Source organism: Pocillopora damicornis, chromosome 4, assembly GCF_964200805.1.
Source record: "Pocillopora damicornis chromosome 4, jaPocDami1.2, whole genome shotgun sequence".
NCBI classification, from domain to species: Eukaryota; Metazoa; Cnidaria; class Anthozoa; order Scleractinia; family Pocilloporidae; genus Pocillopora; species Pocillopora damicornis.
Genome location: NC_142673.1, coordinates 2,690,761 through 2,706,358, shown reverse-complemented (window position 1 = coordinate 2,706,358; position 15,598 = coordinate 2,690,761). Strand labels below are relative to the sequence as shown.

At 37.1% G+C, this 15,598-nt stretch overlaps 1 protein-coding gene across 5 annotated transcripts in view; it reads right to left on the bottom strand.

The window, feature by feature from the left end:
• LOC113665224 (cartilage oligomeric matrix protein) overlaps positions 1–13,959 on the bottom strand; it is a 43,503-nt gene extending 29,544 nt beyond the window's left edge. For 3 of the 5 annotated variants that reach the window (XM_089203444.1, XM_089203445.1, XM_027180891.2), the window contains exons 1-3: positions 13,798–13,959; positions 10,646–10,685; positions 3,245–3,295 (exon numbers count right to left, since the gene is read on the bottom strand). The gene's annotated coding sequence lies outside the window, so the exon portion shown is untranslated. Of the gene's footprint in view, positions 1–1,603; positions 1,698–3,244; positions 3,296–10,645; positions 10,686–13,797 lie in introns of those variants that run through there. The other 2 variants (XM_027180892.2, XM_089203446.1) reach the window with 2 other exon arrangements.
• Positions 13,960–15,598: the final 1,639 nt, after the last annotated feature.

Sequence of the window (15,598 nt, the reverse complement as noted above, 5' to 3'; positions counted from 1 at the left end):
CAGGCGACCCTCGGGTAACCCCCGGAACATCAATCTCGATGACTTCGTAACGTTGGTTAAGGTATTTAAACAAACTACGACAGAATGAGAAAACTTGCAACACAGAGCTTCATTTTACAGAAAATCATTGATTATTCAAAGAAAACTTTGAAGCCGGAATCTTTTAAATTACCCCATGACAATGTTTCCAAACTGAGAGCTCTGAAATTTGGCAACATTGTGGCTCCCTCGGTCACGAAAATTTTAAAGGAGCTCTGATAAACGTGGGTTTCAAATGCAGAATGAAAAGTCTTAGAGCTGTATTACGATTCAATAAATTAACAAGGAAACCCGCGCCTCCTGTCGAAAAGCCGATAACTCACACGGATATTGTTACCCTCGAACAGTTTACAGTACAATGAACAATATACCCTGTAGTAAATATAGTATACCATGTAAAAGTGCTATACGTTTACAGCTTGATATTCGCAGCAATACTGTCGATCACTCTGTAACCTTGACACACATTTTCGCACGTATGTAAGCTCTTGAAGCCATAATCATGTTTAAATGAGTGAGAAATATGAGAATTTAAGACTTTTTTTCGCTTCGGACAGCACATTGCAAAAACTCTTGAATACTTTTTGCAAGAAAGTAGAGAGTTTTGGTAAAGTTTGTGTACACGAGTTGCTGTGATATCGTAGCAACCTCTCATTTCAGTTGACAATAATTTATCTCCCTCGAAGTGTTTGCATGCTCAGTTTTTGAGTCGATCCCTTTAGAGTGGAGAACCCCTCCAGTTTCGATCAAGTAGATTAAGGTGTAAACAGCTAAGCACAAGTACACACTGACCAATGGCCGTCCTCAACCCTTGAATACTTAGATATTACCAGAATATTTGGACATTCTTGTGACTCAAGAGGTCTGGCTTAATAAGATAGCTAAACATTCTCGCATTCCAGTATACAAAATTTCTACAGGATATATCTACCGTCGCTGTTTCTAAATTGTCCTTTTAAACTCAAGAAAATAAATGAATGAACTAGTCGTTTGACACACCTTAAAGGATTTTTTCTCTGACTGAATATGGACCAGTACAGATCGCAATGAATTTATCCTCTCTAAATTCGCGACTTTTGCAACTATACCTGACACCTGATAATAAACACATCGCAATTTTTTTCATCATTTCATTTAGCTTAGAACTGAGTAGGAATGACGAACAGTAGCTATATTCCATCACCAATAGCACTCGCCAATAGCAAGCGTTTTGCCTCAAAAGACGACTACCTCCGTAGCAAGCCTAAAATCAAGAACTAGATGTCAACTCAGTGCTATCTCTCTGAAACCGCTCCTTGATAGAATATTAATTTGTAGTAACAGTTGAAAACTGTGTTATTAGCCATATGGCAATTTGAAGCCCTGGTAAGTATTGATCAAATAACTTTTGATTCCATGGAAAATTTTGATCCTGAAGTTATGCAACTGAAGGACGAATGGATCAAAATGTTTCAGACAGCAAGAAAAAAAAATCAACAATAAATAAAATTCGCCAATTTTTGATTCAAATCGTCGATTCCAAATGTTGATTAAAGAGGGAATGCAACTTGAAATTAGTTCTTACCTTCTTGAAAAGTTTTTTTGCGTATTAAATACTCGTTTCTAAAAGAACCGCAAAGAGGCAACCCCGCTCCCTTCAAACGTTCAAAATACAATGCCAAGGGTATTTTTCGTGCACGAATAACCCACATGGTAGCACAAACTTGGTCATTTATTCAGGTCTGATATCATATATCTACCACTCGTGGACAAGGTATGATATAATGTGATGATCTGTTTATGCCAGATATTTCTCGACCCGTTGACCTTCACTGAGAGAAATGTGGGTAATTGCAAGGTCAGTTTATCTACTATTCGTATCAACAGCCTGGCCTTAAGCTTTCCTTTGCATTACTTCCTATCTATTTAGCTAACTTTAAAATTACTGAGTTTGTAAAGTTTAATTGAAATTAAAGGGGTGGGGTCCTCTCAAAAAAAAAAACAGCAGGTGCCTCCTGAATCTCCATACCCTTTCCAACTCAGACCAAACTAATAGATGTCATATGATTTAACGATCCATGAACTTGAAAGCTAATAGTAGTCTTCTGGTAGCTTTACGTGGTAATCAAATTTAGGTGGATCAGGAAACTGGCGGATGTCAAATAAAGGAGTTAAACAGGATGTCAGTACTATGTGCGTATATCATGTCTGAAATGAAATACCTGCATGTACACCTTCAAAGTCTAGATTACTCAACAAAACTTCATTTTTTATTAGTCTACCCCTAATGGGCAAATCTTTCGACATTGCTGATTATAAAGTATGCACGAAAGTAGCATAAAAACTGCAGAAGAGTTTTCTGTTCCTCAGTTGTTGGAAAATCGAGGTGAAAGTGAAATGAAAGCATCCTTACGGGAGTCAAGTTTCTCTCTTTGCTTATCCATGCTTCAGGAGAATTTCTAACATCATCTCAAATGTAAAAAGCTATTTCAGTCAGTCCATTAGTTGAAGTCAGAACGGCACCGGCCGCACAAAACCACCTATTTTTTGGGAAAATGGAAAATTGTTTGATCTAATTCTATTATAGACATCTCGAGTTTAATGGGTGCTTTGTGAAATTTTTGGAACACAGCTTGGTTTGGAAACATCTGCTTCGCTTTCGTAATCTAAAAAAACATGACATAATAATCTATCTATCATCAGTTGTCACTTTAGACCCGAATTAGTTGATGATGAATAAAATCTAGATTTAACAGCTTCAAAGTATGCTGGAAAATTAGTAAAGTATCTTAAAACATCTTCTTTATTAACGTGTGGTAGTAAGGGATGACGAAGCTCGGTTCTCATGGGTGATCCAAAAACTGCGCACAGGAAAAATAGGGGATTTAAGTAAAACTGCATTTAACCTGTACTTCAAACAAGAAACCTCTCTTAACCACTCCTAGCTAAAAAGGAGGGCATAAAAATTCGGTTGAACAGAAAAAATTATCATGGATTGGGAATTCCATCGTGGAAGGGCTTGAAAGTATAGATGTAGCAGAATCCAGAGGCTTCAAAATTTGCTGGCACGGCATCCAATGTGAATTTGCTCAAAAGATGTGTAATAGAAAAAGGAATAATATAAAATCAAAGAGCTCTAAAATGGCCGCATTTGTTCCGAAGTTAAATTAATTTTATGAAGATGGTGAAACCTTTAACAATTCAATTTAGATTAATTTAAACTCACTGTGCAAATTGGAGTCAATCGGCGTAATCAGCTAAATTCCACTTGTCTTACCTGAAATTACACGTTAGTTGAAGCAAAGGTTAGCAATAAAGAAAGAGTGATGAAGTCCAAAGGAAGTAATTATTTGCGCGGTTAATTAAAGTATCAAGCATGATTTACAGATAAGAAACTAAATGCGGTACATTCATTTACGTCCATTATCTGGAAGGTCATTAGCAGAAATCATATTATCAAATTCCGGTTTTTTTTTTTTTTTTTTTAAAAAGTGCATCTGTGAGATAGTTTCACGAAGGTTTCTTTAAAGCCTCAAGAGCCCACTCAATCAGAAAGATAAAGCAAAAATAACATGAGTAATTATGGGTGCTAACCTCTAGTAGATGAAGCTAGAAAGTTTCAAGTGACTTTTTTTAGAAATATCCCAGATAAGTTAAACTCAGAACTCCGGAAGTGAACAATAAGTTATTTTTCCTTCCAAAATAACTAAAAATCTCAAAAATGTTAATGTGTGAATTTTTTTTCGTTTTGAAGTGTGCCAAAATGCTTCAAAATTCTCATCCCACGCAGCAATCTGTCTCAAGTGACTTGGCAAACGAATGAATAAGCTATTCACAGATAAAAGGCGCCTACAAGCCGAACTAAAGGTTAAACTCCATTAGGAGAATTGATATTGTTTTGGCAGGTTTGCTGAAACTTTGAATAATCTAAGCGCACTCAGCAAATCAAAAGTCCTATTGTAACAAGATTTACCAATAAATCTGCTACACGAGAAAACCTTCTGACCAGCAAAATTATACGAGTCTACTTTGATGGGATAGTGATATGGGACGTTAGGAGATTTTAAGGTCAAAACTGGGCAAATCAAAAGCAAAAAAAAAACAACAAAATGAAAATACATGAAGCTCGGAATATACTGAGCACACTCATGTCATCGATATACATCAGAAATTTTCGCTTGCACGGGATTGGTTTACAGGTGCGTCACATGACCGGATAAGCCCGAGAACCTTTTAGAGACCGCTGAAATGAAAGTATTCTTTGTTCGAGAGAGAAAAATGTGAATTTTGCTTTTAGTAAGAGGAAGGCATTGCTTTTTTAAATGATAAAAGCTCCGCCGAGCTGCACACTGCACGAGAGAACGCCAAAATATTCCATGTTTAATTTCACCTTGTGCTGTTTGTAAACTATTTTGCCTTGCAACTATTTTTTTTTTTTTTATCTCACTTAACTGATATTTTGTTGTTGTTTTTTTTTTCCTTAAAATGGAAAGTGCTTCATTCATCACAGAGACATAAATCAAAATATTGTGACTCAAATCTTCCAAGCTGTGGCTTTGGAATACAGCCTTTATCCTGTTAGGAGTGTCCTACATGTTGGATATCTTATCTCTTAAAAGACGTAGTCCACTTAAAGATTTTTTCTCATTCCGCTCATCTACATTACATGCAACTATAGCGTAGGTAACGATCAAGGAGAAATTTGAAACGTAGCACTCGTTTACCGAAAAGAAGCTTGAGTAGAGAACACTGCTGCTGGTCAGGAATAACTGTATAACGATCGTGGATGCTTTTTCTAATCTTTTGGTTGCGTTTATTGGTAAAATTTGCGGTTTGCGATTGACTGACTGAAAGAAAAGCGATTATTGCCTTTTGTGATAAAGGAGGGTCATCATTTTTTTTGCATAAATTGGCCTTTTCACTGAAAATATTCGAGCAATGAGATCCTTTTCTGAGCGTCGAGGCCATACGCTGTCGCCAGTGGCCATACGCTGCAAAATATGTCTTTAAATAACATATTTTCTTGCTTGTGCGCAATTAAAGAGGGATTTCATAAACAAGTTATGATGACGATCCCAAAAAGTGCTTGCAAAAATTACTTTTTCTTAGCTTGCGGTTTCTGCTCTCAAATCTTGAACCGATTAGGCGTTGAGTAAGGATTACGAGACAATATCTTATTGCGATCTGTAAGTTAGGTCTTTATCTTTAGGAAATTCCAGGACTAAAGGTTATCCATACGAGGGCCTTGTAATCTGTTATTCCTCGATAGCAAAGATTCTTTGAAGCAAAAACAAATGCTGGAGTTTCCATAGCTTAACAACGCGAGATATCATTAACCATCAGGCCCCCGTTGTTTGAAGGTCGGATAAAGCTATCCACTAGATAAATCTCTATCCGGCGGATGGCGCTATACGTTTTGCTATCACTTATCCGCTGGATAGTGATTTATCCGTCGGATAGCGTTATCCACCCTTTATGCAACTGGGCCCAGGACGCAACTTGCTTGTATAACTGCGAGCTAAGAACGTGCTAGTCCACTTGCCATTTTCTCACTCTCTTCCTATTGTCCCCTCCCTTCCCCCTCCCCTCCTCTTTCCTTTCCCCCTACCTCCTCTCTTCTTTTCGTTCTTACTCTCCCCTCCCCTCTCCTTTTTTCTCCTCCCACCTTTGCACTCTTCCTTTTCATTTTGTGTATTCCTATTTCTTGTCTCTCTCTTCTCGCCTCTTCTTTCCTAAAATCCTAACGACTCCTTCGTACCTAGATCTTCAAAAATTAAAGAAAAGCACCGAGTTTGATCCAGTTACTCTTCAGTTTTCTTTTCATCCCCTTCCCATTTCTCCACCCTTTCCTTTTGTTTTTGCTTGTTTTCTCTAAGAGTGAAAATCACCCAAGAGTAAGTAGATGATTTAACTTACTAAGTGTCGTTAATGAAATCATACTGAGCACTTCACACCATTTTTTTCAAAAGTTCTTTTGACGAAAGTAGAAAGAAAAATGCAGTATTAGTTGGCACTTGTCTTCCTTTGTTGGTTTACGTACTGTGATCCAACACATTTCGAGTTTTTCTTTAGCACTGTCGGGAACTGGGGCATACATTACGCAATTATGTAATCTTTCACCACGGAAATATGTAAAATGACAGGAAGTACTTCTTCCAATAAGTTGTCAGTCTGAATCATCGATATCTTAGATCGCCCTTGATCGTAATCGTGTTAAGACCTTGTAAAATACATATAATCAAACTCTGAGACTTCTCTCGAATACTGTCTCTTGCGGCCGGAGAATTCTAGGAAAGCACAGCTAAAAGCTAGACTGGACTCTGGGGTGTCCATCGAACTCTTATCTCATCCCTCACCACCCCCACCCCCCCCCCCAAATTTAATCATCCCACAGATCAACATCAACTCCTCCAACCCATTCCCCCCCCCCCCCCACCCAAACAAAATCAACATCCTGCGTTGTTTCGCTTTCTTCTACAGAGGAAAAGAACGAAGGGATTTCATAATCAAGCTTGTGTCAAGACTTTGTAGAATTTCTTAACCCAAGATTGGATAAAGATTGAGAGCTCACGAACGATCACGTATTTATCGAGCCGACGTGATGAAATTACATCCCCCTGTGATTTAAGCGGAAATACTCGCGTCCAGTTCAGTGCAAACGAAGTTTTCTTGCGTTCTGTCATTTGTTCCTTTTACAAAACGAACGCCTTTTTGCGGGCGACCAGCGGAGCCCGCAATCCTAATCTCAACATTAGTTACAAACGCATGCGCGGCAGTTATATAGCCTTGCAGTGACTCGAATTTAGCAAAAAAAGTCGTCCTTCCAAATATTTGTCCCTAGGGACACTAAGAACCAATGAAATGAAAGGACGTAATTTGAGCATAGGCGCTTTGACCACGCGAGACAAACACGAAGCAGCAGTAATTTGAGCACAGGCGCTCTGACCGCTAGAAACCAACACCAAGCAGAAGACAATTCTCACCAAAGCATAGCTGTTTCACGTTCCATAGTCAATGATCTTTAATGAAGGGCTCAAATAATATGTAAATTTCGCCTTCTTGAAGCTAAGAATGTCAAGAATCACGTGCAGTTCATGCAGAAGTGGCGGTCCATAAATTGGAATGCGCACAACACAATTTTATCACGTGGACGACGTCTATTTCGTCGAAGAATTACGTGCAGCTCATGCATAGCTGGCGCGCCGTCCAATCAAAATCGAGCGTGTGAACTTGTGATCGGAACGTTTCCTGTTCGTGTCTGTTGTTGTCGGGTATCGAAATCTTCCTTGACTCAATCAATATGTCCATTTTATAATCAACAGTGTTTTTATTTACAACGTGAAAAAACAACCATTTTGTCAAACCCAACACAAAATAGAACTGGTGTATAATCAAACTGGTGTTACTGTTTCACAAGGTCAGTAAAACCACTCTTAGGTCCCTTTGTCTCGTTTATGGGAAAACAATCACCCACACTATGCAACCCTTTATTGCGCTGCGAATATAAATGCCCAAAATGGAAAAAGAACACAACGCCACTGTTTTACAATGAAATCGTTAACCTCAGTGAAACAAATCATGCATAGCCCTCGCACGCACTTCCTAACCTGTGGTTATTACTAGTCTTATCTCTATTCTTGGGGTGGGGGTGGATGGTAAAAATCCACAGTCCTGAGTCTGGGTTTTAGGGTCCTATTTAGCTTTAGTTTTCATTCTCTCATCCAGAGCGCTGTGCATAAATATTTTATTAAAAATACTTTTATTAATGTGATAACAAGATTTGAATGTCTGCAAGATGCATTAGACTTCAACTTTAGGATAAATCTCTGCCTTAAGATAACATTGAGGTGGAAGGTCCTCAATAATATCTCAATTATGTTCCCTTTGTTTTCTATGGTTTATCGTATTTCCAATTTTCTAGGGCTCAGAAAATATAAACGTGTCGGTACATGACCTCCTTCATCAAAGAGATAATTAAAATTTTGCTTCGGTTTTCTAAGAAATCACGCAATCTGAAAATTTTTTCTTACGACTGAAAATATTCTAGATTTTGTACTCTTCAAAAAGTACCAAAAACTTGAAAAACTTTTCTCAGCGGTCCTTTGAAAATAAAATTCTCTGCCCACTTTTATTAGAACATGTCGTGCAGCAAATCAATTAAATGGTTATATTTAGGTCCGGAAATTTCTATTCAACTTAAAAGCACCACATCAAACTAATTTATTAAGCTTAATTGCAAAAAAATAGCCTATTGATGCTACTTTCGGCGAATAGTCGAGAGCTGAATTTTTCAAGTATCAATTTTCCCAATACGTGGAAAAATTACAGAAAATTTAGCAAAACTTTCGCGATTTTTCCACTGTTTATTTTATTTTATCATTATCTTTTTTTTTTCACCCAGATAGCATGAGCTAAGGGTACTTGTCTCAAATCCAAAAATTTATAAATATACCTAGCTAATTTTAAACTGAACCTAACAGCTGATTTTAAGAGCAGAAAAACTTCCTGAAGTATGGCACATACAGTCGTAATACTGATAAATTCTGCACAAGGATTGAACTCAGAGTATTTATGTAGCAATCTCTTTGTTTCGTGAGGTATTGAATTAATTTGGCGTGGGCAAATTTCCCACGCCCTATTCTTCCCACGTATCAAATTACGCGCGAAAATCACAAAAGTTAATGGAAACAAGGAAGCTTCCAGTCCGTGTACATGAAATTTAATCGGAAAATCTCTCTTAAGAATGCTCAGTTGAACTTTTCGTAAACATAGCACAGCAGAATTTAAAATTATAATGTGCTTATCGAAAAAATTCAATTAATTTTTGCTTATCAACGATCATTTGTTAAGACAATAAAATTAGTAAATTTTTTACGTGAACTTCTTGTTTGGCCAGTCATGAAAGGAAATTTACCGAAAAAGTACCTTGAATTATTGTTTTAACAACCTAATTAGGAGAAGAAGTGAGCTTTGTTTTAAATTGTTTTCACAGGGAACTACTTGAAACCTTATTTACAGATTGCGTCAAATCAGTTTCCCTTCGTATCTTCCACCTGGTAGAAAATAATTTATTGAGAGAGAGAAAAAAAATCCACATTCTTAAAGGAAAACATTCAATAACCACCGTTCAAATTTTTCAGTGGTCTAAAAGCCGGTGTTATCAGAAAATATGCGTCCATGCTTTTGATTTTTTAAGGACTTAGACTTCGAAAGAACCTCGGCCAACGTCCAAATATGTTTCTCACGCTAAGTTTAATAACTCGTACACGCTTTCGGTCTTTTTTTTAAATTTATTTTTGTTTTATGTTTTTTGGCTCATTCAAGCTGGCGGCATTTACGCTTCATACTTAGATATTAATTGCTTTCCGTTTTATTCAAAGGCTGCCCTCTTGTTTTACATAATGGAATGTTAAAACAATAACGTCTCTTCGCTTCAGAACACCTCATATAGAATCGAAGGAGTTGTTTATATTGAATAGAAACCAAAAAACACCTCTAGCGTTACTTGGAATCGCCAGTTTGACGGCGTTTTGGTGGTTAATTACAGAGTTAGTGTCGCAGTTAAAGGGAGAGGTCATGACACGGAGGACTCAAAATAATTAGACATCAAATTTCTAGTACCTTTTCCTCTTGAATCAAAATTTAATATTACATCAATTCGACTAAAAATAATTAGTTGGCGTTTTTGTCAGATTCGAACTTGCTGATATTAAGAATAGTCGAGACCTTTCTCTGGATTAGTTGCAGATTTTAGAGGCGCAGTCATTGCTCGTTCAAAACCCACAAACAAGGCGGTCCTCGAAGGTTCAAAGTAAACACCCAAATTATAGACAGTCAAACTCTGTGTGACTATAAATTATCTCACATCGAGGCTGCAAACAAACACTGTTGAATGACCTCTTGCAATTGTCCTTTGATTCAATCGTTAAGTGTTTTTTTAACCCAAGGTAAATCCATTCTATTGGAAAAAAATTCAATACCATGCAAACAACAAATTTCAATGATAAAATAACGTTTAGCACCAAGGAGCGAATCCTTACGAGAGCTTTTCTTCTTCTCTTTGCGATGATTAAACTAATCGGAAAAGAAATGCAGTTTTTGTTACCCCTTTTGCATGTTGACAAGTCAATCTAAAGCCGCTTCCTATTATCTCGAATCGTTTGTAAAAAACTCTTCTTTCAAACGATTTCACACGAATACGAAGTAAATTAGGCAGCTTGCCATCATACAGTAGGACATAGCCCACTCGAAATCGCCGAGCTGATTCATCCCCCTAACTCGAACTTACGAAAATTTCTTACGGAGCGCTTTTTTTACGCATTGAATCAGCTACCTCGAATTTTGACCGTTATCTCCAAATGTTTTGCGTTCCGTTTGGTAATTCGAGTTCCCGTAGCACGGCCCAACCAATAAAAAAATTTCCGCAACATGCATGATAGGCCGAAGTGTTGGCGTTGTTTATAATTCCAAAAGTGCAACACTACAACAATTTTCATGTATTCAGAGAACTCGCTTTCGCTGGTATTGTTGGGTCATCAATACCAGCCTTAAGGCAAAAGAGACAGACAACCTGAAGCAAACTATAGAAGGAATCAATTTGTTAAGAAAACTGGTTGGCAACACTTACCTTTGTGCGAGGTACTTGTACGTCCTTTTTCCAATCGTATCTGAAATGTAAATTTAAGAACAAGGTTACCTTATGTAATCGTATTGGGTCAATACCGCACATGTTCTAATAATGCTTTTCGAGCAATCATTTACGCCAGCCGCTTAATTTATGAATGTCGGAGATTTTTTGCAGTGATTATTCTCAGAAAGTTTTAATGACCTTCAGATATAAAGTGTTTCGTAACTGCATGACATATTTCAGTATACTGAAGGTCATCAGGTATCCTTAAAGAATTAAGCGTTACAAAAAAAGTTGTCTTCTCACGCTGCGGGGACCAAAACAGCATGTCAGGGGCATAACGAAGATTAATGAGTATTATACGTGACGATCCTTTAAAAGTCTAGGCTGAATTTTTCTACGATGTCGTTAACTATGCTAACAGTTAACTTTTATTATGTATTGCATAATAGGAGTTAGAGACTCCCGATTCTATAAAATATTGTATGAAAATAGGGTCTGGCAGTCGCGTCTTTTGATGAAAAGAAATCCCCTATTCAAGTCTTCTCACCGATGTACTCCTCTATATTCTTGATTTTCATTCGTGATCACTTGTTGTAATGCGTAATCATTGACTTGTATCAATGCCAAATGCTCGGAATAATCCCGCAACCACGGAGGGCCTAACCCGTACGATCTAGTCAATATTTTTCCCAGATTTTGTGACCTTGAGTCCCGTGTACACTTCTCACAACAACAGTAGGAGTGCAAATATTGGCAGCCTTTCGCAAGCCACGCATATCATTTCAAATAGTTATTTTACTAATTAGTTCCTGGTAAATCAGGTTATCATTAGACCATAGTAAAAACTGAGAAGTACTTTCGCTCCGGACGAAATGTCACCATTTTAGACATCTTTGACTATTTAATTCTATCTCATTCAAAATAATCTTGTTAAAGCTCTTAACCGTAAGAAACTTCGATTAATGGTTAAGGAGCATAACTTTCCTTTCTCTTCGAATAACCAAACATCTTAAGTGTGAGTGTTGAAACAGTGTTGGCAATTGAACCATAAACCCCGGCCGAGAACTGATGTAATTCGAACAGCATAAATGTTGAGGTTGCTTGAAAACTAACATCATTTAATGATGTTTTCAACGACTCTGAGTTCATAGCAAGAGAGCTCCGACATTTTGATTCTTGCTTCGTGATGAAAGCCTAGTGAAGAACAATTGATTTGTGAAAGGTCCGACATCGTTGTGCGACATACCGCAAATAGAACGTCACCTCTTTTAGAGATTTTCACAGAGAAAATATTTATTTCTGAATTAACTCGCCGTTCTTTGAAATTAAATTATGCTTTTGTTCCTATTGTGTTCAGAGGCATTGACTCAATCACGTCTGCGAAGATCTATCACGTTTTAATTTACTGGCTAATTATTCATGCAAAGTCAAATAAGCGCATGCCTTTTTAGGCTCTCGACCAAACAAGCTTAAAGGATGAAGCAAAAATCTTTTAAATGATTACTCTTGGGCACGCTTCTAGAATATTGTTGTTGAGGCCTAACATGAATATAACTGCGTTCAATTGCTTACCTCAGTGGTCGAATATTCGCTCTTGTCAAGCCATTGAAAACTGGATTAAAACGGTTCCAACTTTTGTCAGTCAAAAAACAAAAATATGAAAGCCTGCTCGGTACGAGAGACTGTTTAGTTCTGAATTTATATCGTTGCCCGATGCATTTAAAAGTTACGTTCAAAGTCTACATTTGGGGAGGTCTTATTCCGCATCAATTATTAGTCGCAGCAGGGTGAAAGGCGTAGGAAGGGTTTATAATCAAACGTACGAGTGCGAACAGCAAATATTTCATTGTTTATCGGATCACACTGGAGATATTTTGACCAAGATAAAAGCTAAGTGGGTTAGTTTCCGGAGACGCCTTTTATTCGGCCTTGCGTGGCTTACAGTATAGAGTACAAATCCATCCTGAAAACGCCGGAATACTTTTACAAGTTTCCCGATTAAACGTTGATAATAAAACTTTAACTAATACCTTTTTGTCCCACAGTTATTGGAGTTGTTTACTCGCCTAAGCGAAGCTCTCCTCAGGATTTGAACATATTCAAAGGTGCATATCTAAAAATTAAACTCATTTCCTGTAAACTGTACACCGACAGGTTGCCATACTCTTGGGGAGAGGCGAGGTGTCAATGTACGAAAATGTAACAGTTATTTTAGCTCTTTTCAGTGAATTCTAGATACTCGTGAAAAATTAATAAAGTTTTGAGCCGGTAAATGACAACCAAATCCATGAAAAATTAAACTTTGTGTACAACAAACTCGTGATAGCAGGCAGCGGCAAGAATGAACTTAGACCTTGAATTAAATTTTGTTTGGTATCGCACAGAGTCTAAATAAATGGATGACGATGCACAATGTAAACTTGGTTTCCATAACCCATTGTAATGGGATTGTTGAGAGGCTCTCGTTTTAAGGAATAGCCACTTAAATAAATTATTATAATTCATCTTTACATGCTGCTTGAAGAGTGTAATGGAACTACGTTTTGATATTCAGGCATGACATTGAGAAGACTTGATGGCTTATATTTTCATTATTCCGGGCAGTATTAAAGCGAGCGAATGCTTCATCTCATCGGAAAAGACCTCTTATCATTTAAGTGAAAAACACTTCGACCATAAGAGATGGTGGTCGTTGACTCTAGCAACCATTAGTGGTTTGAGCCATGAGGACTGACTACCATCACTAACAGCCCTTTCAAGTAAAGTTGAATGTTATGAAAGAGACTCATGAGCGTTAAAAGCAATCTTCGTCGGTTATATATCGTTAGCTCAATCTATTGCTTACAAGAGAAAAAACTACATAACGTCTACATGAGCCACAATATAACCGATGGGCATTTAGTGCAACTAATTACTATGGACAATGTGAGACAAACTCGACAGAATCAAAATGGAAAAGTCATGCTAAAATTCGTCCGGAGTTTACCATATTAATACGATATTATAATCCGAAGCACAACACAAAATCTTCCTTTTGTTTTCCTTTGAGCAGTGTTTAAGTCGAAAAGAACCAAAGTTTCTCGCTAAAAACTTACTCTCAGTTGCTTAAGTTGAATATAACATTTTCAGATAGGATTATTCTTACCTACCTGCATTCAAAGTACATTAGCAGTTGCAATAAAACGTCTCAGGAGATTGTCGGTAGCCCTTAAGTGTTAATCATCCAAGAACCGTTCTTCTACGGGTCTAAAAACCTATATTTACCTATGAAAGAGAAGTTCTGCCCACCAATCACTCCTCAAATCAACGACGAAAACATTTAAGGTTTATCCGTCAGCGATCAACCTTTGTTTACACTGATCAGTGCCAGATATTGTCTAACCACAGCGTGCGATGTTGATAAATATCTTAATATTCCTTAATTAATCTTGAAAAGTTGCACCTCGCCATTATATTGAATCAAAAACTATTTTAAGTTACATGTAATAACATAGATAAGATCACTCATTATCCGAAACAGCAAGAAACCTCCTTCCTTAAAACAAATTAAATATTATCAAAACAGAAAATGTTTTAAGTCAGGTGTAAATTGACTTCCGGTTAGAATACTGATTCCTGCAGTTTTCTGTTGATTCGTGGCAACCCCGAATGTTACCATGTTCGTACTCCTCAGTAGCTATTCTTTGACTCCAATTTGATTTGAAAACTCTCTCGGAATTTAAGCAAAGCTACCAATTCAGCAGAACCACTGCAGTTGATTGCATTTTAGAGCTCTGACATAAGATGGATTAATTTTTGGCTTAAGCTCACCTTAGAAAACTGGTTATCACTGCATATCAAATAATTAGCGCAACACGCTGTGTTCCTTTTTCTCCAGCTTTCAGATGAATTTAAAGAATCCGAAGGCGGCAATGCTATGTGACTTATCTTAAAAGCGTCTGACAATAGCTGAATAATTATTTGAAAGGTTTTTAAGAGCTAATTAGGTAAACAAACTTAAGTCTGTTAGATAGAACAACGAAAGATCCATTGCATTACTTTCAACTTTACAACGGTCCACCAAATCGGAAACTAGCAGAGATGAAGAAATATTCTTTTGTACCAATTTCTTTTGTTTCATACTTCTTTATATGTTAACTTGTTTCATTTGATAAACACACACCTCTTAAGACCTTCTAGGCAATGTTGTCAAAGAAAAATGCCAAAAAAAAATTGACAAAGAGAAAAAAGAACAAAGACTGAAGGAACTTAACAGGCAAATCTACATTTCCTGAGTTAGCGTAGGCGATATATATAAATTAAAAATTATGCAAGAAACGTGGAAAAGAGAAATAAGAACCACGCACGCCTTTCGGCAATGGTAGAATATTCCTTGTAATTGTTTACTTCGCGGTAAGGTCACAAATTTCAATTGGGTTATTGGAGTGAAAGTTTTTAAAAGTTCAGCCATTTTTCAGCTATTTTTCAGCTATTTTTCAGTAAGCCTGTTAATCAAGGTATGCAAATGCACGTTGTCCACCCCATTTTTTTGTAGAATTGCATGATCCCAATTATGATAGGCAGAAGCCCATTGGGCTCCTGTGATAGGTGATTTCTTGGTTTTCCACTCGAAATGTCATCACTCTGCTTCTCAAAACGTCGTTGTAGCTTCTAAGTAGTTGCTAACCATTCACAAGAAAGACGGCCCTCGAAGGTGAAAAAAATAATGAACATATTACACAAAAGAATCGAAAGAATGCCACATACTGACTCCTTGCCTAAGTTTTAAGGCTTTTAGTCCTTTATAATGAAGTGTGGTTCATTTATAATTGCGAAGGAGTTTCAGAGTAGTACTTGGACTACTTCGTGGTTTTACACAGTAGACAAATTTATTGAATTTTTAGTCAATAATTTTCTTCTGTTGTACCTGTGGTCGAGCAAACGTATTTTTTACGCACCAATATAAGGGTC